A 24,873-nucleotide genomic window follows, 5' to 3' on the forward strand; every position below is an offset into this window, starting at 1 on the left:
TCCAGTTGCATTTTCTACAGACAGAGTGTTTCAAAACTGCTCAATCAAAAGTATGGTTTAAATCTGTTAGCTGAATGCTCAGATCAGAAAGAAGTTTCACAGAATGCTTCTGTGTAGTTTATATTTGAATATATTCCTTTTTCCACTACTACTCTCTTAGCGCTCCAAATGTCCAGTTGCATTTTCTACAGAAAGAGTGTTCAGATCTCCTCAATCAAAAGTATGGTTTAACTCTATTAGCTGAATGCACAGATCAGAAAGAAGTTTCACAGAATGATTCTGTGTAGTTTATATTTGGAGACATTCCTTTTTCCACTATTACCCTCTTAGCGCTCCGAATCTCCACTTGCATTTTCTACAGAAAGAGTGTTTCAGAACGGCTCAATCAAAACTAAGGTTCAACTTTTTAGTTGAACAAACAGAACAGAAAGTAGTTTCACACAATTCTTCTGTGTAGTTTTTATTTGTAGACATTCCTTTTCCCAATATAGGCCTCTTAGCGCTCAGAATGTCCAATTGCAGTTTCTACAGAAAGAGTGTTTCCGAACTGCTCAATCAAAAGTAAGGTTCAACTCTGTTAGTTGAATGCACAGAGCAGAAAGTAGTTTCATACAATGCTTCTGTGTAGTTTATATTTGAACATATTCTTTTTTCCACTATTACCCACTTAGCGCTACGAATGTCCAGTTGCATTTTCTACAGACAGAGTGTTTCAAAACTTCTCAATCAAAAGTATGGTTTAACTCTGTTAGCTGAATGCTCAGATCAGAAAGAAGTTTCACAGAATGCTTCTGTGTAGTTTATATTTGAATATATTCCTTTTCCCACTATTACGCTCTTAGCGCTCCAAATGTCCAGTTGCATTTTCTACAGAAAGAGTGTTCAGATCTGCTCAATCAAAAGTATGGTTTAACTCTGTTAGCTGAATGCACAGATCAGAAATAAGTTTCACCGAATGATTCTGTGTAGTTTATATTTGAAGACATTCCTTTTTCCACTATTACCCTCTTAGCGCTCCGAATCTCAAATTGCATGTTCTACAAAAAGAGTGTTTCATAACTGCTCAATCAAAAATATGTTTTATCTCTGTTAACTGAATTTACAGATCAGAAATAAGTTTCACAGAATGCATCTGTGTAGTTTTTATTTGAAGATATTCTTTTTCCCAATGTAGGCCTCTTAGCGCTTAGCATGTCCAATTGCAGTTTCTACAGAAAGAGTGTTTCAGAACGGCTAAATCAAAAGTAAGGTTCAACTCTGTTAGTTGAATGCACAGAACAGAAAGAATTTTCACAGAATGCTACTGTGTAGTTTATATTCGCATATATTCCTTTTTCCACTATTACCCTCTTAGCGCTCCGAATGTCCACTTGCATTTTCTACAGAAAGAGTGTTCAGAACTGCGCAATCAAAAGTATGGTTTAACTCTGTTAGCTTAATGAACATATCAGAATTAAGTTTCACACAATGCTTCTGTGTAGTTTTTATTTGAAGATATTATTTTTCCCAATATAGGCCTCTTAGCGCTCAGAATGTCCAATTGCAGTTTCTACAGAAAGAGTGTTTCAGAAAGGCTCAATCAAAAGTAAGGTTCAACTCTGTTAGTTGAATGCACAGAACAGAAAGAAGTTTCATACAATGCTTCTGTGTAGTTTATATTTGAACATATTCTTTTTTCCACTATTACCCACTTAGCGCTACGAATGTCCAGTTGCATTTTCTACAGACAGAGTGTTTCAAAACTGCTCAATCAAAAGTATGGTTTAACTCTGTTAGCTGAATGCTCAGATCAGAAAGAAGTTTCACAGAATGCTTCTGTGTAGTTTATATTTGAATATATTCCTTTTTCCACTACTACTCTCTTAGCGCTCCAAATGTCCAGTTGCATTTTCTACAGAAAGAGTGTTCAGATCTGTTCAATCAAAAGTATGTTTTAACTCTGTTAGCTGAATGCACAGATCAGAAAGAAGTTGCACAGAATGATTCTGTGTAGTTTATATTTGGAGACATTCCTTTTTCCACTATTACCCTCTTAGCGCTCCGAATCTCCACTTGCATTTTCTACAGAAAGAGTGTTTCAGAACGGCTCAATCAAAACTAAGGTTCAACTCTTTTAGTTGAACAAACAGAACAGAAAGAAGTTTCACACAAATCTTCTGTGTAGTTTTTATTTGTAGATATTCCTTTTCCCAATATAGGCCTCTTAGCGCTCAGAATGTCCAATTGCAGTTTCTACAGAAAGAGTGTTTCAGAACGGCTCAATCAAAAGTAAGGTTCAACTCTGTTAGTTGAATGCACAGAACAGAAAGAAGTTTCATACAATGCTTCAATGTAGTTTATATTTGAACATATTTTTTTTCCACTATTACGCACTTAGCGCTACGAATGTCCAGTTGCATTTTCTACAGACAGAGTGTTTCAAAACTGCTCAATCAAAAGTATGGTTTAACTCTGTTAGCTGAATGCTCAGATCAGAAAGATGTTTCACAGAATGCTTCTGTGTAGTTTATATTTGAATATATTACTTTTTCCACTACTACGCTCTTAGCGCTCCAAATGTCCAGTTACATTTTCTACAGAAAGAGTGTTCAGATCTGCTCAATCAAAAGTATGGTTTAACTCTGTTAGCTGAATGCACAGATCAGAAAGAAGTTTCACCGAATGATTCTGTGTAGTTTATATTTGAAGACATTCCTTTTGCCACTATTAACCTCTTAGCGCTCCGAATCTCCACTTGCATTTTCTACAAAAAGAGTGTTTCATAACTGCTCAATCAAAAATATGTTTTATCTCTGTTATCTGAACTTACAGATCAGAAATAAGTTTCACAGAATTCATCTGTGTAGTTTTTATTTGAAGATATTCTTTTTCCCAATGTAGGCCTATTACCGCTTAGCATGTCCAATTGCAGTTTCTAGAGAAAGAGTGTTTCAGAACGGCTCAATCAAAAGTAAGGTTCAACTCTGTTAGTTGAATGCACAGAACAGAAAGAAGTTTCACAGAAAGCTACTGTGTAGTTTATATTTGCATATATTCCTTTTTCCACTATTACCCTCTTAGCGCTCTGAATGTCCACTTGCATTTTCTACAGAAAGAGTGTTCAGAACTGCGCAATCAAAAGTATGGTTTAACTCTGTTAGCTTAATGAACATATCAGAAATAAGTTTCACACAATGCTTCTGTGTAGTTTTTATTTGAAGATATTATTTTTCCCAATAGAGGCCTCTTAGCGCTCAGAATGTCCAATTGCAGTTTCTACAGAAAGAGTGTTTCAGAAAGGCTCAATCAAATGTAAGGTTCAACTCTGTTAGTTGAATGCACAGAACAGAAAGAAGTTTCATACAATGCTTCTGTGTAGTTTATATTTGAACATATTCTTTTTTCCACTATTACCCACTTAGCGCTACGAATGTCCAGTTGCATTTTCTACAGACAGAGTGTTTCAAAACTGCTCAATCAAAAGTATGGTTTAACTCTGTTAGCTGAATGCTCAGATCAGAAAGAAGTTTCACAGAATGCTTCTGTGTAGTTTATATTTGAATATATTTTTTTCCCACTACTACGCTCTTAGCGCTCCAAATGTCCAGTTGCATTTTCTACAGAAAGAGTGTTCAGATCTGCTCAATCAAAAGTATTGTTTAACTCTGTTAGCTGAATGCACAGATCAGAAAGAAGTTTCACCGAATGATTCTGTGTAGTTTATATTTGAAGACATTCCTTTTTCCACTATTACCCTCTTAGCGCTCCGAATCTCCACTTGCATGTTCTACAAAAAGAGTGTTTCATAACTGCTCAATCAAAAATATGTTTTATCTCTGTTAACTGAATTTACAGATCAGAAATAAGTTTCACAGAATGCATCTGTGTAGTTTTTATTTGAAGATATTCTTTTTCCCAATGTAGGCCTCTTAGCGCTTAGCATGTCCAATTGCAGTTTCTACAGAAAGAGTGTTTCAGAACGGCTCAATCAAAAGTAAGATTCAACTCTGTTAGTTGAATGCACAGAACAGAAAGAATTTTCACAGAATGCTACTGTGTAGTTTATATTTGCATATATTCCTTTTTCCACTATTACCCTCTTAGCGCTCCGAATGTCCACTTGCATTTTCTACAGAAAGAGTGTTCAGAACTGCGCAATCAAAAGTATGGTTTAACTCTGTTAGCTTAATGAACATATCAGAATTAAGTTTCACACAATGCTTCTGTGTAGTTTTTATTTGAAGATATTATTTTTCCCAATATAGGCCTCTTAGCGCTCAGAATGTCCAATTGCAGTTTCTACAGAAAGAGTGTTTCAGAAAGGCTCAATCAAAAGTAAGGTTCAACTCTGTTAGTTGAATGCACAGAACAGAAAGAAGTTTCATACAATGCTTCTGTGTAGTTTATATTTGAACATATTCTTTTTTCCACTATTACCCACTTAGCGCTACGAATGTCCAGTTGCATTTTCTACAGACAGAGTGTTTCAAAACTGCTCAATCAAAAGTATGGTTTAACTCTGTTAGCTGAATGCTCAGATCAGAAAGAAGTTTCACAGAATGCTTCTGTGTAGTTTATATTTGAATATATTCCTTTTTCCACTACTACTCTCTTAGCGCTCCAAATGTCCAGTTGCATTTTCTACAGAAAGAGTGTTCAGATCTGTTCAATCAAAAGTATGGTTTAACTCTGTTAGCTGAATGCACAGATCAGAAAGAAGTTGCACAGAATGATTCTGTGTAGTTTATATTTGGAGACATTCCTTTTTCCACTATTACCCTCTTAGCGCTCCGAATCTCCACTTGCATTTTCTACAGAAAGAGTGTTTCAGAACGGCTCAATCAAAACTAAGGTTCAACTCTTTTAGTTGAACAAACAGAACAGAAAGAAGTTTCACACAAATCTTCTGTGTAGTTTTTATTTGTAGACATTCCTTTTCCCAATATAGGCCTCTTAGCGCTCAGAATGTCCAATTGCAGTTTCTACAGAAAGAGTGTTTCAGAACGGCTCAATCAAAAGTAAGGTTCAACTCTGTTAGTTGAATGCACAGAACAGAAAGAAGTTTCATACAATGCTTCAATGTAGTTTATATTTGAACATATTTTTTTTCCACTATTACGCACTTAGCGCTACGAATGTCCAGTTGCATTTTCTACAGACAGAGTGTTTCAAAACTGCTCAATCAAAAGTATGGTTTAACTCTGTTAGCTGAATGCTCAGATCAGAAAGATGTTTCACAGAATGCTTCTGTGTAGTTTATATTTGAATATATTACTTTTTCCACTACTACGCTCTTAGCGCTCCAAATGTCCAGTTACATTTTCTACAGAAAGAGTGTTCAGATCTGCTCAATCAAAAGTATGGTTTAACTCTGTTAGCTGAATGCACAGATCAGAAAGAAGTTTCACCGAATGATTCTGTGTAGTTTATATTTGAAGACATTCCTTTTGCCACTATTAACCTCTTAGCGCTCCGAATCTCCACTTGCATTTTCTACAAAAAGAGTGTTTCATAACTGCTCAATCAAAAATATGTTTTATCTCTGTTATCTGAACTTACAGATCAGAAATAAGTTTCACAGAATTCATCTGTGTAGTTTTTATTTGAAGATATTCTTTTTCCCAATGTAGGCCTCTTACCGCTTAGCATGTCCAATTGCAGTTTCTAGAGAAAGAGTGTTTCAGAACGGCTCAATCAAAAGTAAGGTTCAAATCTGTTAGTTGAATGCACAGAACAGAAAGAAGTTTCACAGAAAGCTACTGTGTAGTTTATATTTGCATATATTCCTTTTTCCACTATTACCCTCTTAGCGCTCCGAATGTCCACTTGAATTTTCTACAGAAAGAGTGTTCAGAACTGCGCAATCAAAAGTATGGTTTAACTCTGTTAGCTTAATGAACATATCAGAAATAAGTTTCACAGAATGCTTCTGTGTAGTTTTTATTTGAAGATATTATTTTTCCCAATAGAGGCCTCTTAGCGCTCAGAATGTCCAATTGCAGTTTCTACAGAAAGAGTGTTTCAGAAAGGCTCAATCAAAAGTAAGGTTCAACTCTGTTAGTTGAATGCACAGAACAGAAAGAAGTTTCATACAATGCTTCTGTGTAGTTTATATTTGAACATATTCTTTTTTCCACTATTACCCACTTAGCGCTACGAATGTCCAGTTGCATTTTCTACAGACAGAGTGTTTCAAAACTGCTCAATCAAAAGTATGGTTCAACTCTGTTAGCTGAATGCTCAGATCAGAAAGAAGTTTCACAGAATGCTTCTGTGTAGTTTATATTTGAATATATTCTTTTTCCCACTACTACGCTCTTAGCGCTCCAAATGTCCAGTTGCATTTTCTACAGAAAGAGTGTTCAGATCTGCTCAATCAAAAGTATGGTTTAACTCTGTTAGCTGAATGCACAGATCAGAAAGAAGTTTCACCGAATGATTCTGTGTAGTTTATATTTGAAGACATTCCTTTTTCCACTATTACCCTCTTAGCGCTCCGAATCTCCACTTGCATGTTCTACAAAAAGAGTGTTTCATAACTGCTCAATCAAAAATATGTTTTATCTCTGTTAACTGAATTTACAGATCAGAAATAAGTTTCACAGAATGCATCTGTGTAGTTTTTATTTGAAGATATTCTTTTTCCCAATGTAGGCCTCTTAGCGCTTAGCATGTCCAATTGCAGTTTCTACAGAAAGAGTGTTTCAGAACGGCTCAATCAAAAGTAAGATTCAACTCTGTTAGTTGAATGCACAGAACAGAAAGAATTTTCACAGAATGCTACTGTGTAGTTTATATTTGCATATATTCCTTTTTCCACTATTACCCTCTTAGCGCTCCGAATGTCCACTTGCATTTTCTACAGAAAGAGTGTTCAGAACTGCGCAATCAAAAGTATGGTTTAACTCTGTTAGCTTAATGAACATATCAGAATTAAGTTTCACACAATGCTTCTGTGTAGTTTTTATTTGAAGATATTATTTTTCCCAATATAGGCCTCTTAGCGCTCAGAATGTCCAATTGCAGTTTCTACAGAAAGAGTGTTTCAGAAAGGCTCAATCAAAAGTAAGGTTCAACTCTGTTAGTTGAATGCACAGAACAGAAAGAAGTTTCATACAATGCTTCTGTGTAGTTTATATTTGAACATATTCTTTTTTCCACTATTACCCACTTAGCGCTACGAATGTCCAGTTGCATTTTCTACAGACAGAGTGTTTCAAAACTGCTCAATCAAAAGTATGGTTTAACTCTGTTAGCTGAATGCTCAGATCAGAAAGAAGTTTCACAGAATGCTTCTGTGTAGTTTATATTTGAATATATTCCTTTTTCCACTACTACTCTCTTAGCGCTCCAAATGTCCAGTTGCATTTTCTACAGAAAGAGTGTTCAGATCTGTTCAATCAAAAGTATGGTTTAACTCTGTTAGCTGAATGCACAGATCAGAAAGAAGTTGCACAGAATGATTCTGTGTAGTTTATATTTGGAGACATTCCTTTTTCCACTATTACCCTCTTAGCGCTCCGAATCTCCACTTGCATTTTCTACAGAAAGAGTGTTTCAGAACGGCTCAATCAAAACTAAGGTTCAACTCTTTTAGTTGAACAAACAGAACAGAAAGAAGTTTCACACAAATCTTCTGTGTAGTTTTTATTTGTAGACATTCCTTTTCCCAATATAGGCCTCTTAGCGCTCAGAATGTCCAATTGCAGTTTCTACAGAAAGAGTGTTTCAGAACGGCTCAATCAAAAGTAAGGTTCAACTCTGTTAGTTGAATGCACAGAACAGAAAGAAGTTTCATACAATGCTTCAATGTAGTTTATATTTGAACATATTTTTTTTCCACTATTACGCACTTAGCGCTACGAATGTCCAGTTGCATTTTCTACAGACAGAGTGTTTCAAAACTGCTCAATCAAAAGTATGGTTTAACTCTGTTAGCTGAATGCTCAGATCAGAAAGATGTTTCACAGAATGCTTCTGTGTAGTTTGTATTTGAATATATTACTTTTTCCACTACTACGCTCTTAGCGCTCCAAATGTCCAGTTACATTTTCTACAGAAAGAGTGTTCAGATCTGCTCAATCAAAAGTATGGTTTAACTCTGTTAGCTGAATGCACAGATCAGAAAGAAGTTTCACCGAATGATTCTGTGTAGTTTATATTTGAAGACATTCCTTTTGCCACTATTAACCTCTTAGCGCTCCGAATCTCCACTTGCATTTTCTACAAAAAGAGTGTTTCATAACTGCTCAATCAAAAATATGTTTTATCTCTGTTATCTGAACTTACAGATCAGAAATAAGTTTCACAGAATTCATCTGTGTAGTTTTTATTTGAAGATATTCTTTTTCCCAATGTAGGCCTCTTACCGCTTAGCATGTCCAATTGCAGTTTCTAGAGAAAGAGTGTTTCAGAACGGCTCAATCAAAAGTAAGGTTCAAATCTGTTAGTTGAATGCACAGAACAGAAAGAAGTTTCACAGAAAGCTACTGTGTAGTTTATATTTGCATATATTCCTTTTTCCACTATTACCCTCTTAGCGCTCCGAATGTCCACTTGCATTTTCTACAGAAAGAGTGTTCAGAACTGCGCAATCAAAAGTATGGTTTAACTCTGTTAGCTTAATGAACATATCAGAAATAAGTTTCACAGAATGCTTCTGTGTAGTTTTTATTTGAAGATATTATTTTTCCCAATAGAGGCCTCTTAGCGCTCAGAATGTCCAATTGCAGTTTCTACAGAAAGAGTGTTTCAGAAAGGCTCAATCAAAAGTAAGGTTCAACTCTGTTAGTTGAATGCACAGAACAGAAAGAAGTTTCATACAATGATTCTGTGTAGTTTATATTTGAACATATTCTTTTTTCCACTATTACCCACTTAGCGCTACGAATGTCCAGTTGCATTTTCTACAGACAGAGTGTTTCAAAACTGCTCAATCAAAAGTATGGTTTAACTCTGTTAGCTGAATGCTCAGATCAGAAAGAAGTTTCACAGAATGCTTCTGTGTAGTTTATATTTGAATATATTCTTTTTCCCACTACTACGCTCTTAGCGCTCCAAATGTCCAGTTGCATTTTCTACAGAAAGAGTGTTCAGATCTGCTCAATCAAAAGTATGGTTTAACTCTGTTAGCTGAATGCACAGATCAGAAAGAAGTTTCACCGAATGATTCTGTGTAGTTTATATTTGAAGACATTCCTTTTTCCACTATTACCCTCTTAGCGCTCCGAATCTCCACTTGCATGTTCTACAAAAAGAGTGTTTCATAACTGCTCAATCAAAAATATGTTTTATCTCTGTTAACTGAATTTACAGATCAGAAATAAGTTTCACAGAATGCATCTGTGTAGTTTTTATTTGAAGATATTCTTTTTCCCAATGTAGGCCTCTTAGCGCTTAGCATGTCCAATTGCAGTTTCTACAGAAAGAGTGTTTCAGAACGGCTCAATCAAAAGTAAGATTCAACTCTGTTAGTTGAATGCACAGAACAGAAAGAATTTTCACAGAATGCTACTGTGTAGTTTATATTTGCATATATTCCTTTTTCCACTATTACCCTCTTAGCGCTCCGAATCTCCACTTGCATTTTCTACAGAAAGAGTGTTCAGAACTGCGCAATCAAAAGTATGGTTTAACTCTGTTAGCTTAATGAACATATCAGAATTAAGTTTCACACAATGCTTCTGTGTAGTTTTTATTTGAAGATATTATTTTTCCCAATATAGGCCTCTTAGCGCTCAGAATGTCCAATTGCAGTTTCTACAGAAAGAGTGTTTCAGAAAGGCTCAATCAAAAGTAAGGTTCAACTCTGTTAGTTGAATGCACAGAACAGAAAGAAGTTTCATACAATGCTTCTGTGTAGTTTATATTTGAACATATTCTTTTTTCCACTATTACCCACTTAGCGCTACGAATGTCCAGTTGCATTTTCTACAGACAGAGTGTTTCAAAACTGCTCAATCAAAAGTATGGTTTAACTCTGTTAGCTGAATGCTCAGATCAGAAAGAAGTTTCACAGAATGCTTCTGTGTAGTTTATATTTGAATATATTCCTTTTTCCACTACTACTTTCTTAGCGCTCCAAATGTCCAGTTGCATTTTCTACAGAAAGAGTGTTCAGATCTGTTCAATCAAAAGTATGGTTTAACTCTGTTAGCTGAATGCACAGATCAGAAAGAAGTTGCACAGAATGATTCTGTGTAGTTTATATTTGGAGACATTCCTTTTTCCACTATTACCCTCTTAGCGCTCCGAATCTCCACTTGCATTTTCTACAGAAAGAGTGTTTCAGAACGGCTCAATCAAAACTAAGGTTCAACTCTTTTAGTTGAACAAACAGAACAGAAAGAAGTTTCACACAAATCTTCTGTGTAGTTTTTATTTGTAGACATTCCTTTTCCCAATATAGGCCTCTTAGCGCTCAGAATGTCCAATTGCAGTTTCTACAGAAAGAGTGTTTCAGAACGGCTCAATCAAAAGTAAGGTTCAACTCTGTTAGTTGAATGCACAGAACAGAAAGAAGTTTCATACAATGCTTCAATGTAGTTTATATTTGAACATATTTTTTTTCCACTATTACGCACTTAGCGCTACGAATGTCCAGTTGCATTTTCTACAGACAGAGTGTTTCAAAACTGCTCAATCAAAAGTATGGTTTAACTCTGTTAGCTGAATGCTCAGATCAGAAAGATGTTTCACAGAATGCTTCTGTGTAGTTTATATTTGAATATATTACTTTTTCCACTACTACGCTCTTAGCGCTCCAAATGTCCAGTTACATTTTCTACAGAAAGAGTGTTCAGATCTGCTCAATCAAAAGTATGGTTTAACTCTGTTAGCTGAATGCACAGATCAGAAAGAAGTTTCACCGAATGATTCTGTGTAGTTTATATTTGAAGACATTCCTTTTGCCACTATTAACCTCTTAGCGCTCCGAATCTCCACTTGCATTTTCTACAAAAAGAGTGTTTCATAACTGCTCAATCAAAAATATGTTTTATCTCTGTTATCTGAACTTACAGATCAGAAATAAGTTTCACAGAATTCATCTGTGTAGTTTTTATTTGAAGATATTCTTTTTCCCAATGTAGGCCTCTTACCGCTTAGCATGTCCAATTGCAGTTTCTAGAGAAAGAGTGTTTCAGAACGGCTCAATCAAAAGTAAGGTTCAAATCTGTTAGTTGAATGCACAGAACAGAAAGAAGTTTCACAGAAAGCTACTGTGTAGTTTATATTTGCATATATTCCTTTTTCCACTATTACCCTCTTAGCGCTCCGAATGTCCACTTGCATTTTCTACAGAAAGAGTGTTCAGAACTGCGCAATCAAAAGTATGGTTTAACTCTGTTAGCTTAATGAACATATCAGAAATAAGTTTCACAGAATGCTTCTGTGTAGTTTTTATTTGAAGATATTATTTTTCCCAATAGAGGCCTCTTAGCGCTCAGAATGTCCAATTGCAGTTTCTACAGAAAGAGTGTTTCAGAAAGGCTCAATCAAAAGTAAGGTTCAACTCTGTTAGTTGAATGCACAGAACAGAAAGAAGTTTCATACAATGCTTCTGTGTAGTTTATATTTGAACATATTCTTTTTTCCACTATTACCCACTTAGCGCTACGAATGTCCAGTTGCATTTTCTACAGACAGAGTGTTTCAAAACTGCTCAATCAAAAGTATGGTTCAACTCTGTTAGCTGAATGCTCAGATCAGAAAGAAGTTTCACAGAATGCTTCTGTGTAGTTTATATTTGAATATATTCTTTTTCCCACTACTACGCTCTTAGCGCTCCAAATGTCCAGTTGCATTTTCTACAGAAAGAGTGTTCAGATCTGCTCAATCAAAAGTATGGTTTAACTCTGTTAGCTGAATGCACAGATCAGAAAGAAGTTTCACCGAATGATTCTGTGTAGTTTATATTTGAAGACATTCCTTTTTCCACTATTACCCTCTTAGCGCTCCGAATCTCCACTTGCATGTTCTACAAAAAGAGTGTTTCATAACTGCTCAATCAAAAATATGTTTTATCTCTGTTAACTGAATTTACAGATCAGAAATAAGTTTCACAGAATGCATCTGTGTAGTTTTTATTTGAAGATATTCTTTTTCCCAATGTAGGCCTCTTAGCGCTTAGCATGTCCAATTGCAGTTTCTACAGAAAGAGTGTTTCAGAACGGCTCAATCAAAAGTAAGATTCAACTCTGTTAGTTGAATGCACAGAACAGAAAGAATTTTCACAGAATGCTACTGTGTAGTTTATATTTGCATATATTCCTTTTTCCACTATTACCCTCTTAGCGCTCCGAATGTCCACTTGCATTTTCTACAGAAAGAGTGTTCAGAACTGCGCAATCAAAAGTATGGTTTAACTCTGTTAGCTTAATGAACATATCAGAATTAAGTTTCACACAATGCTTCTGTGTAGTTTTTATTTGAAGATATTATTTTTCCCAATATAGGCCTCTTAGCGCTCAGAATGTCCAATTGCAGTTTCTACAGAAAGAGTGTTTCAGAAAGGCTCAATCAAAAGTAAGGTTCAACTCTGTTAGTTGAATGCACAGAACAGAAAGAAGTTTCATACAATGCTTCTGTGTAGTTTATATTTGAACATATTCTTTTTTCCACTATTACCCACTTAGCGCTACGAATGTCCAGTTGCATTTTCTACAGACAGAGTGTTTCAAAACTGCTCAATCAAAAGTATGGTTTAACTCTGTTAGCTGAATGCTCAGATCAGAAAGAAGTTTCACAGAATGCTTCTGTGTAGTTTATATTTGAATATATTCCTTTTTCCACTACTACTCTCTTAGCGCTCCAAATGTCCAGTTGCATTTTCTACAGAAAGAGTGTTCAGATCTGTTCAATCAAAAGTATGGTTTAACTCTGTTAGCTGAATGCACAGATCAGAAAGAAGTTGCACAGAATGATTCTGTGTAGTTTATATTTGGAGACATTCCTTTTTCCACTATTACCCTCTTAGCGCTCCGAATCTCCACTTGCATTTTCTACAGAAAGAGTGTTTCAGAACGGCTCAATCAAAACTAAGGTTCAACTCTTTTAGTTGAACAAACAGAACAGAAAGAAGTTTCACACAAATCTTCTGTGTAGTTTTTATTTGTAGACATTCCTTTTCCCAATATAGGCCTCTTAGCGCTCAGAATGTCCAATTGCAGTTTCTACAGAAAGAGTGTTTCAGAACGGCTCAATCAAAAGTAAGGTTCAACTCTGTTAGTTGAATGCACAGAACAGAAAGAAGTTTCATACAATGCTTCAATGTAGTTTATATTTGAACATATTTTTTTTCCACTATTACGCACTTAGCGCTACGAATGTCCAGTTGCATTTTCTACAGACAGAGTGTTTCAAAACTGCTCAATCAAAAGTATGGTTTAACTCTGTTAGCTGAATGCTCAGATCAGAAAGATGTTTCACAGAATGCTTCTGTGTAGTTTGTATTTGAATATATTACTTTTTCCACTACTACGCTCTTAGCGCTCCAAATGTCCAGTTACATTTTCTACAGAAAGAGTGTTCAGATCTGCTCAATCAAAAGTATGGTTTAACTCTGTTAGCTGAATGCACAGATCAGAAAGAAGTTTCACCGAATGATTCTGTGTAGTTTATATTTGAAGACATTCCTTTTGCCACTATTAACCTCTTAGCGCTCCGAATCTCCACTTGCATTTTCTACAAAAAGAGTGTTTCATAACTGCTCAATCAAAAATATGTTTTATCTCTGTTATCTGAACTTACAGATCAGAAATAAGTTTCACAGAATTCATCTGTGTAGTTTTTATTTGAAGATATTCTTTTTCCCAATGTAGGCCTCTTACCGCTTAGCATGTCCAATTGCAGTTTCTAGAGAAAGAGTGTTTCAGAACGGCTCAATCAAAAGTAAGGTTCAAATCTGTTAGTTGAATGCACAGAACAGAAAGAAGTTTCACAGAAAGCTACTGTGTAGTTTATATTTGCATATATTCCTTTTTCCACTATTACCCTCTTAGCGCTCCGAATGTCCACTTGCATTTTCTACAGAAAGAGTGTTCAGAACTGCGCAATCAAAAGTATGGTTTAACTCTGTTAGCTTAATGAACATATCAGAAATAAGTTTCACAGAATGCTTCTGTGTAGTTTTTATTTGAAGATATTATTTTTCCCAATAGAGGCCTCTTAGCGCTCAGAATGTCCAATTGCAGTTTCTACAGAAAGAGTGTTTCAGAAAGGCTCAATCAAAAGTAAGGTTCAACTCTGTTAGTTGAATGCACAGAACAGAAAGAAGTTTCATACAATGATTCTGTGTAGTTTATATTTGAACATATTCTTTTTTCCACTATTACCCACTTAGCGCTACGAATGTCCAGTTGCATTTTCTACAGACAGAGTGTTTCAAAACTGCTCAATCAAAAGTATGGTTTAACTCTGTTAGCTGAATGCTCAGATCAGAAAGAAGTTTCACAGAATGCTTCTGTGTAGTTTATATTTGAATATATTCTTTTTCCCACTACTACGCTCTTAGCGCTCCAAATGTCCAGTTGCATTTTCTACAGAAAGAGTGTTCAGATCTGCTCAATCAAAAGTATGGTTTAACTCTGTTAGCTGAATGCACAGATCAGAAAGAAGTTTCACCGAATGATTCTGTGTAGTTTATATTTGAAGACATTCCTTTTTCCACTATTACCCTCTTAGCGCTCCGAATCTCCACTTGCATGTTCTACAAAAAGAGTGTTTCATAACTGCTCAATCAAAAATATGTTTTATCTCTGTTAACTGAATTTACAGATCAGAAATAAGTTTCACAGAATGCATCTGTGTAGTTTTTATTTGAAGATATTCTTTTTCCCAATGTAGGCCTCTTAGCGCTTAGCATGTCCAATTGCAGTTTCTACAGAAAGAGTGTTTCAGAACGGCTCAATCAAAAGTAAGATTCAACTCTGTTAGTTGAATGCACAGAACAGAAAGAATTTTCACAGAATGCTACTGTGTAGTTTATATTTGCATATATTCCTTTTTCCACTATTACCCTCTTAGCGCTCCGAATGTCCACTTGCATTTTCTACAGAAAGAGTGTTCAGAACTGCGCAATCAAAAGTATGGTTTAACTCTGTTAGCTTAATGAACATATCAGAATTAAGTTTCACACAATGCTTCTGTGTAGTTTTTATTTGAAGATATTATTTTTCCCAATATAGGCCTCTTAGCGCTCAGAATGTCCAATTGCAGTTTCTACAGAAAGAGTGTTTCAGAAAGGCTCAATCAAAAGTAAGGTTCAACTCTGTTAGTTGAATGCACAGAACAGAAAGAAGTTTCATACAATGCTTCTGTGTAGTTTATATTTGAACATATTCTTTTTTCCACTATTACCCACTTAGCGCTACGAATGTCCAGTTGCATTTTCTACAGACAGAGTGTTTCAAAACTGCTCAATCAAAAGTATGGTTTAACTCTGTTAGCTGAATGCTCAGATCAGAAAGAAGTTTCACAGAATGCTTCTGTGTAGTTTATATTTGAATATATTCCTTTTTCCACTACTACTCTCTTAGCGCTCCAAATGTCCAGTTGCATTTTCTACAGAAAGAGTGTTCAGATCTGTTCAATCAAAAGTATGGTTTAACTCTGTTAGCTGAATGCACAGATCAGAAAGAAGTTGCACAGAATGATTCTGTGTAGTTTATATTTGGAGACATTCCTTTTTCCACTATTACCCTCTTAGCGCTCCGAATCTCCACTTGCATTTTCTACAGAAAGAGTGTTTCAGAACGGCTCAATCAAAACTAAGGTTCAACTCTTTTAGTTGAACAAACAGAACAGAAAGAAGTTTCACACAAATCTTCTGTGTAGTTTTTATTTGTAGACATTCCTTTTCCCAATATAGGCCTCTTAGCGCTCAGAATGTCCAATTGCAGTTTCTACAGAAAGAGTGTTTCAGAACGGCTCAATCAAAAGTAAGGTTCAACTCTGTTAGTTGAATGCACAGAACAGAAAGAAGTTTCATACAATGCTTCAATGTAGTTTATATTTGAACATATTTTTTTTCCACTATTACGCACTTAGCGCTACGAATGTCCAGTTGCATTTTCTACAGACAGAGTGTTTCAAAACTGCTCAATCAAAAGTATGGTTTAACTCTGTTAGCTGAATGCTCAGATCAGAAAGATGTTTCACAGAATGCTTCTGTGTAGTTTATATTTGAATATATTACTTTTTCCACTACTACGCTCTTAGCGCTCCAAATGTCCAGTTACATTTTCTACAGAAAGAGTGTTCAGATCTGCTCAATCAAAAGTATGGTTTAACTCTGTTAGCTGAATGCACAGATCAGAAAGAAGTTTCACCGAATGATTCTGTGTAGTTTATATTTGAAGACATTCCTTTTGCCACTATTAACCTCTTAGCGCTCCGAATCTCCACTTGCATTTTCTACAAAAAGAGTGTTTCATAACTGCTCAATCAAAAATATGTTTTATCTCTGTTATCTGAACTTACAGATCAGAAATAAGTTTCACAGAATTCATCTGTGTAGTTTTTATTTGAAGATATTCTTTTTCCCAATGTAGGCCTCTTACCGCTTAGCATGTCCAATTGCAGTTTCTAGAGAAAGAGTGTTTCAGAACGGCTCAATCAAAAGTAAGGTTCAAATCTGTTAGTTGAATGCACAGAACAGAAAGAAGTTTCACAGAAAGCTACTGTGTAGTTTATATTTGCATATATTCCTTTTTCCACTATTACCCTCTTAGCGCTCCGAATGTCCACTTGCATTTTCTACAGAAAGAGTGTTCAGAACTGCGCAATCAAAAGTATGGTTTAACTCTGTTAGCTTAATGAACATATCAGAAATAAGTTTCACAGAATGCTTCTGTGTAGTTTTTATTTGAAGATATTATTTTTCCCAATAGAGGCCTCTTAGCGCTCAGAATGTCCAATTGCAGTTTCTACAGAAAGAGTGTTTCAGAAAGGCTCAATCAAAAGTAAGGTTCAACTCTGTTAGTTGAATGCACAGAACAGAAAGAAGTTTCATACAATGCTTCTGTGTAGTTTATATTTGAACATATTCTTTTTTCCACTATTACCCACTTAGCGCTACGAATGTCCAGTTGCATTTTCTACAGACAGAGTGTTTCAAAACTGCTCAATCAAAAGTATGGTTTAACTCTGTTAGCTGAATGCTCAGATCAGAAAGAAGTTTCACAGAATGCTTCTGTGTAGTTTATATTTGAATATATTCTTTTTCCCACTACTACGCTCTTAGCGCTCCAAATGTCCAGTTGCATTTTCTACAGAAAGAGTGTTCAGATCTGCTCAATCAAAAGTATGGTTTAACTCTGTTAGCTGAATGCACAGATCAGAAAGAAGTTTCACCGAATGATTCTGTGTAGTTTATATTTGAAGACATTCCTTTTTCCACTATTACCCTCTTAGCGCTCCGAATCTCCACTTGCATGTTCTACAAAAAGAGTGTTTCATAACTGCTCAATCAAAAATATGTTTTATCTCTGTTAACTGAATTTACAGATCAGAAATAAGTTTCACAGAATGCATCTGTGTAGTTTTTATTTGAAGATATTCTTTTTCCCAATGTAGGCCTCTTAGCGCTTAGCATGTCCAATTGCAGTTTCTACAGAAAGAGTGTTTCAGAACGGCTCAATCAAAAGTAAGATTCAACTCTGTTAGTTGAATGCACAGAACAGAAAGAATTTTCACAGAATGCTACTGTGTAGTTTATATTTGCATATATTCCTTTTTCCACTATTACCCTCTTAGCGCTCCGAATGTCCACTTGCATTTTCTACAGAAAGAGTGTTCAGAACTGCGCAATCAAAAGTATGGTTTAACTCTGTTAGCTTAATGAACATATCAGAATTAAGTTTCACACAATGCTTCTGTGTAGTTTTTATTTGAAGATATTATTTTTCCCAATATAGGCCTCTTAGCGCTCAGAATGTCCAATTGCAGTTTCTACAGAAAGAGTGTTTCAGAAAGGCTCAATCAAAAGTAAGGTTCAACTCTGTTAGTTGAATGCACAGAACAGAAAGAAGTTTCATACAATGCTTCTGTGTAGTTTATATTTGAACATATTCTTTTTTCCACTATTACCCACTTAGCGCTACGAATGTCCAGTTGCATTTTCTACAGACAGAGTGTTTCAAAACTGCTCAATCAAAAGTATGGTTTAACTCTGTTAGCTGAATGCTCAGATCAGAAAGAAGTTTCACAGAATGCTTCTGTGTAGTTTATATTTGAATATATTCCTTTTTCCACTACTACTCTCTTAGCGCTCCAAATGTCCAGTTGCATTTTCTACAGAAAGAGTGTTCAGATCTGTTCAATCAAAAGTATGGTTTAACTCTGTTAGCTGAATGCACAGATCAGAAAGAAGTTGCACAGAATGATTCTGTGTAGTTTATATTTGGAGACATTCCTTTTTCCACTATTACCCTCTTAGCGCTCCGAATCTCCACTTGCATTTTCTACAGAAAGAGTGTTTCAGAACGGCTCAATCAAAACTAAGGTTCAACTCTTTTAGTTGAACAAACAGAACAGAAAGAAGTTTCACACAAATCTTCTGTGTAGTTTTTATTTGTAGACATTCATTTTCCCAATATAGGCCTCTTAGCGCTCAGAATGTCCAATTGCAGTTTCTACAGAAAGAGTGTTTCAGAACGGCTCAATCAAAAGTAAGGTTCAACTCTGTTAGTTGAATGCACAGAACAGAAAGAAGTTTCATACAATGCTTCAATGTAGTTTATATTTGAACATATTTTTTTTCCACTATTACGCACTTAGCGCTACGAATGTCCAGTTGCATTTTCTACAGACAGAGTGTTTCAAAACTGCTCAATCAAAAGTATGGTTTAACTCTGTTAGCTGAATGCTCAGATCAGAAAGATGTTTCACAGAATGCTTCTGTGTAGTTTATATTTGAATATATTACTTTTTCCACTACTACGCTCTTAGCGCTCCAAATGTCCAGTTACATTTTCTACAGAAAGAGTGTTCAGATCTGCTCAATCAAAAGTATGGTTTAACTCTGTTAGCTGAATGCACAGGTCAGAAAGAAGTTTCACCGAATGATTCTGTGTAGTTTATATTTGAAGACATTCCTTTTGCCACTATTAACCTCTTAGCGCTCCGAATCTCCACTTGCATTTTCTACAAAAAGAGTGTTTCATAACTGCTCAATCAAAAATATGTTTTATCTCTGTTATCTGAACTTACAGATCAGAAATAAGTTTCACAGAATTCATCTGTGTAGTTTTTATTTGAAGATATTCTTTTTCCCAATGTAGGCCTCTTACCGCTTAGCATGTCCAATTGCAGTTTCTAGAGAAAGAGTGTTTCAGAACGGCTCAATCAAAAGTAAGGTTCAAATCTGTTAGTTGAATGCACAGAACAGAAAGAAGTTTCACAGAAAGCTACTGTGTAGTTTATATTTGCATATATTCCTTTTTCCACTATTACCCTCTTAGCGCTCCGAATGTCCACTTGCATTTTCTACAGAAAGAGTGTTCAGAACTGCGCAATCAAAAGTATGGTTTAACTCTGTTAGCTTAATGAACATATCAGAAATAAGTTTCACAGAATGCTTCTGTGTAGTTTTTATTTGAAGATATTATTTTTCCCAATAGAGGCCTCTTAGCGCTCAGAATGTCCAATTGCAGTTTCTACAGAAAGAGTGTTTCAGAAAGGCTCAATCAAAAGTAAGGTTCAACTCTGTTAGTTGAATGCACAGAACAGAAAGAAGTTTCATACAATGCTTCTGTGTAGTTTATATTTGAACATATTCTTTTTTCCACTATTACCCACTTAGCGCTACGAATGTCCAGTTGCATTTTCTACAGACAGAGTGTTTCAAAACTGTTCAATCAAAAGTATGGTTTAACTCTGTTAGCTGAATGCTCAGATCAGAAAGAAGTTTCACAGAATGCTTCTGTGTAGTTTATATTTGAATATATTCTTTTTCCCACTACTACGCTCTTAGCGCTCCAAATGTCCAGTTGCATTTTCTACAGAAAGAGTGTTCAGATCTGCTCAATCAAAAGTATGGTTTAACTCTGTTAGCTGAATGCACAGATCAGAAAGAAGTTTCACCGAATGATTCTGTGTAGTTTATATTTGAAGACATTCCTTTTTCCACTATTACCCTCTTAGCGCTCCGAATCTCCACTTGCATGTTCTACAAAAAGAGTGTTTCATAACTGCTCAATCAAAAATATGTTTTATCTCTGTTAACTGAATTTACAGATCAGAAATAAGTTTCACAGAATGCATCTGTGTAGTTTTTATTTGAAGATATTCTTTTTCCCAATGTAGGCCTCTTAGCCCTTAGCATGTCCAATTGCAATTTCTACAGAAAGAGTGTTTCAGAACGGCTCAATCAAAAGTAAGATTCAACTCTGTTAGTTGAATGCACAGAACAGAAAGAATTTTCACAGAATGCTACTGTGTAGTTTATATTTGCATATATTCCTTTTTCCACTATTACCCTCTTAGCGCTCCGAATGTCCACTTGCATTTTCTACAGAAAGAGTGTTCAGAACTGCGCAATCAAAAGTATGGTTTAACTCTGTTAGCTTAATGAACATATCAGAATTAAGTTTCACACAATGCCTCTGTGTAGTTTTTATTTGAAGATATTATTTTTCCCAATAGAGGCCTCTTAGCGCTCAGAATGTCCAATTGCAGTTTCTACAGAAAGAGTGTTTCAGAAAGGCTCAATCAAAAGTAAGGTTCAACTCTGTTAGTTGAATGCACAGAACAGAAAGAAATTTCATACAATGCTTCTGTGTAGTTTATATTTGAACATATTCTTTTTTCCACTATTACCCACTTAGCGCTACGAATGTCCAGTTGCATTTTCTTCAGACAGAGTGTTTCAAAACTGCTCAATCAAAAGTATGGTTTAACTCTGTTAGCTGAATGCTCAGATCAGAAAGAAGTTTCACAGAATGCTTCTGTGTAGTTTATATTTGAATATATTCCTTTTTCCACTACTACTCTCTTAGCGCTCCAAATGTCCAGTTGCATTTTCTACAGAAAGAGTGTTCAGATCTGTTCAATCAAAAGTATGGTTTAACTCTGTTAGCTGAATGCACAGATCAGAAAGAAGTTTCACAGAATGATTCTGTGTAGTTTATATTTGGAGACATTCCTTTTTCCACTATTACCCTCTTAGCGCTCCGAATCTCCACTTGCATTTTCTACAGAAAGAGTGTTTCAGAACGGCTGAATCAAAACTAAGGTTCAACTCTTTTAGTTGAACAAACAGAACAGAAAGAAGTTTCACACAATTCTTCTGTGTAGTTTTTATTTGTAGACATTCCTTTTCCCAATATAGGCCTCTTAGCGCTCAGAATGTGCAATTGCAGTTTCTACAGAAAGAGTGTTTCAGAACGGCTCAATCAAATTAAGGTTCAACTCTGTTAGTTGAATGCACAGAACAGAAAGAAGTTTCATACAATGCTTCTGTGTAGTTTATATTTGAACATATTCTTTTTTCCAGTATTACCCACTTAGCGCTACGAATATCCAGTTGCATTTTCTACAGACAGAGTGTTTCAAAACTGCTCAATCAAAAGTATGGTTTAACTCTGTTAGCTGAATGCTCAGATCAGAAAGAAGTTTCACAGAATGCTTCTGTGTAGTTTATATTTGATTATATTCCTTTTTCCACTGCTACTCTCTTAGCGCTCCAAATGTCCAGTTGCATTTTCTACAGAAAGAGTGTTCAGATCTGCTCAATCAAAAGTATGGTTTAAGTCTGTTAGCTGAATGCACAGATCAGAAAGAAGTTTCACAGAATGATTCTGTGTAGTTTATATTTGGAGACATTCCTTTTTCCACTATTACCCTCTTAGCGCTCCGAATCTCCACTTGCATTTTCTACAGAAAGAGTGTTTCAGAACGGCTCAATCAAAACTAAGGTTCAACTCTTTTAGTTGAACAAACAGAACAGAAAGAAGTTTCACACAATTCTTTTGTGTAATTTTTATTTGTAGACATTCTTTTTCCCAATATAGGCCTCTTAGCGCTCAGAATGTCCAATTGCAGTTTCTACAGAAAGAGTGTTTCAGAACGGCTCAATCAAAAGTAAGGTTCAACTCTGTTAGTTGAATGCACACAACAGAAAGAAGTTTCATACAATGCTTCTGTGTAGTTTATATTTGAACATATTCTTTTTTCCACTATTACCCACTTAGCGCTACGAATGTCCAGTTGCATTTTCTACAGACAGAGTGTTTCAAAACTGCTCAATCAAAAGTATGGTTTAACTCTGTTAGCTGAATGCTCAGATCAGAAAGAAGTTCCACAGAATGCTTCTGTGTAGTTTATATTTGAATATATTCCTTTTTCCACTACTACGCTCTTAGGGCTCCAAATGTCCAGTTGCATTTTCTACAGAAAGAGTGTTCAGATCTGCTCAATCAAAAGTATGGTTTAACACTGTTAGCTGAATGCACAGATCAGAAAGAAGTTTCACCGAATGATTCTGTGTAGTTTATATTTGAAGACATTCCTTTTGCCACTATTAACCTCTTAGCGCTCCGAATCTCCACTTGCATTTTCTACAAAAAGAGTGTTTCATAACTGCTCAATCAAAAATATGTTTTATCTCTGTTATCTGAACTTACAGATCAGAAATAAGTTTCACAGAATTCATCTGTGTAGTTTTTATTTGAAGATATTCTTTTTCCCAATGTAGGCCTCTTACCGCTTAGCATGTCCAATTGCAGTTTCTAGAGAAAGAGTGTTTCAGAACGGCTCAATCAAAAGTAAGGTTCAACTCTGTTAGTTGAATGCACAGAACAGAAAGAATTTTCACAGAATGCTACTGTGTAGTTTATATTTGCATATATTCCTTTTTCCACTATTACCCTCTTAGCGCTCCGAATGTCCACTTGCATTTTCTACAGAAAGAGTGTTCATAACTGCGCAATCAAAAGTATGGTTTAACTCTGTTAGCTTAATGAACATATCAGAATTAAGTTTCACACAATGCTTCTGTGTAGTTTTTATTTGAAGATATTATTTTTCCCAATATAGGCCTCTTAGCGCTCAGAATGTCCAATTGCAGTTTCTACAGAAAGAGTGTTTCAGAAAGGCTCAATCAAAAGTAAGGTTCAACTCTGTTAGTTGAATGCACAGAACAGAAAGAAGTTTCATACAATGCTTCTGTGTAGTTTATATTTGAACATATTCTTTTTTCCACTATTACCCACTTAGCGCTACGAATGTCCAGTTGCATTTTCTACAGACAGAGTGTTTCAAAACTGCTCAATCAAAAGTATGGTTTAACTCTGTTAGCTGAATGCTCAGATCAGAAAGAAGTTTCACAGAATGCTTCTGTGTAGTTTATATTTGAATATATTCCTTTTTCCACTACTACTCTCTTAGCGCTCCAAATGTCCAGTTGCATTTTCTACAGAAAGAGTGTTCAGATCTGTTCAATCAAAAGTATGGTTTAACTCTGTTAGCTGAATGCACAGATCAGAAAGAAGTTGCACAGAATGATTCTGTGTAGTTTATATTTGGAGACATTCCTTTTTCCACTATTACCCTCTTAGCGCTCCGAATCTCCACTTGCATTTTCTACAGAAAGAGTGTTTCAGAACGGCTCAATCAAAACTAAGGTTCAACTCTTTTAGTTGAACAAACAGAACAGAAAGAAGTTTCACACAAATCTTCTGTGTAGTTTTTATTTGTAGACATTCCTTTTCCCAATATAGGCCTCTTAGCGCTCAGAATGTCCAATTGCAGTTTCTACAGAAAGAGTGTTTCAGAACGGCTCAATCAAAAGTAAGGTTCAACTCTGTTAGTTTAATGCACAGAACAGAAAGAAGTTTCATACAATGCTTCAATGTAGTTTATATTTGAACATATTTTTTTTCCACTATTACGCACTTAGCGCTACGAATGTCCAGTTGCATTTTCTACAGACAGAGTGTTTCAAAACTGCTCAATCAAAAGTATGGTTTAACTCTGTTAGCTGAATGCTCAGATCAGAAAGATGTTTCACAGAATGCTTCTGTGTAGTTTATATTTGAATATATTACTTTTTCCACTACTACGCTCTTAGCGCTCCAAATGTCCAGTTACATTTTCTACAGAAAGAGTGTTCAGATCTGCTCAATCAAAAGTATGGTTTAACTCTGTTAGCTGAATGCACAGATCAGAAAGAAGTTTCACCGAATGATTCTGTGTAGTTTATATTTGAAGACATTCCTTTTGCCACTATTAACCTCTTAGCGCTCCGAATCTCCACTTGCATTTTCTACAAAAAGAGTGTTTCATAACTGCTCAATCAAAAATATGTTTTATCTCTGTTATCTGAACTTACAGATCAGAAATAAGTTTCACAGAATTCATCTGTGTAGTTTTTATTTGAAGATATTCTTTTTCCCAATGTAGGCCTCTTACCGCTTAGCATGTCCAATTGCAGTTTCTAGAGAAAGAGTGTTTCAGAACGGCTCAATCAAAAGTAAGGTTCAAATCTGTTAGTTGAATGCACAGAACAGAAAGAAGTTTCACAGAAAGCTACTGTGTAGTTTATATTTGCATATATTCCTTTTTCCACTATTACCCTCTTAGCGCTCCGAATGTCCACTTGCATTTTCTACAGAAAGAGTGTTCAGAACTGCGCAATCAAAAGTATGGTTTAACTCTGTTAGCTTAATGAACATATCAGAAATAAGTTTCACAGAATGCTTCTGTGTAGTTTTTATTTGAAGATATTATTTTTCCCAATAGAGGCCTCTTAGCGCTCAGAATGTCCAATTGCAGTTTCTACAGAAAGAGTGTTTCAGAAAGGCTCAATCAAAAGTAAGGTTCAACTCTGTTAGTTGAATGCACAGAACAGAAAGAAGTTTCATACAATGCTTCTGTGTAGTTTATATTTGAACATAT

The sequence above is a fragment of the Symphalangus syndactylus genome, chromosome 12 (genome assembly GCF_028878055.3).
Source record: "Symphalangus syndactylus isolate Jambi chromosome 12, NHGRI_mSymSyn1-v2.1_pri, whole genome shotgun sequence".
In the NCBI taxonomy this organism is placed as follows: Eukaryota; Metazoa; Chordata; class Mammalia; order Primates; family Hylobatidae; genus Symphalangus; species Symphalangus syndactylus.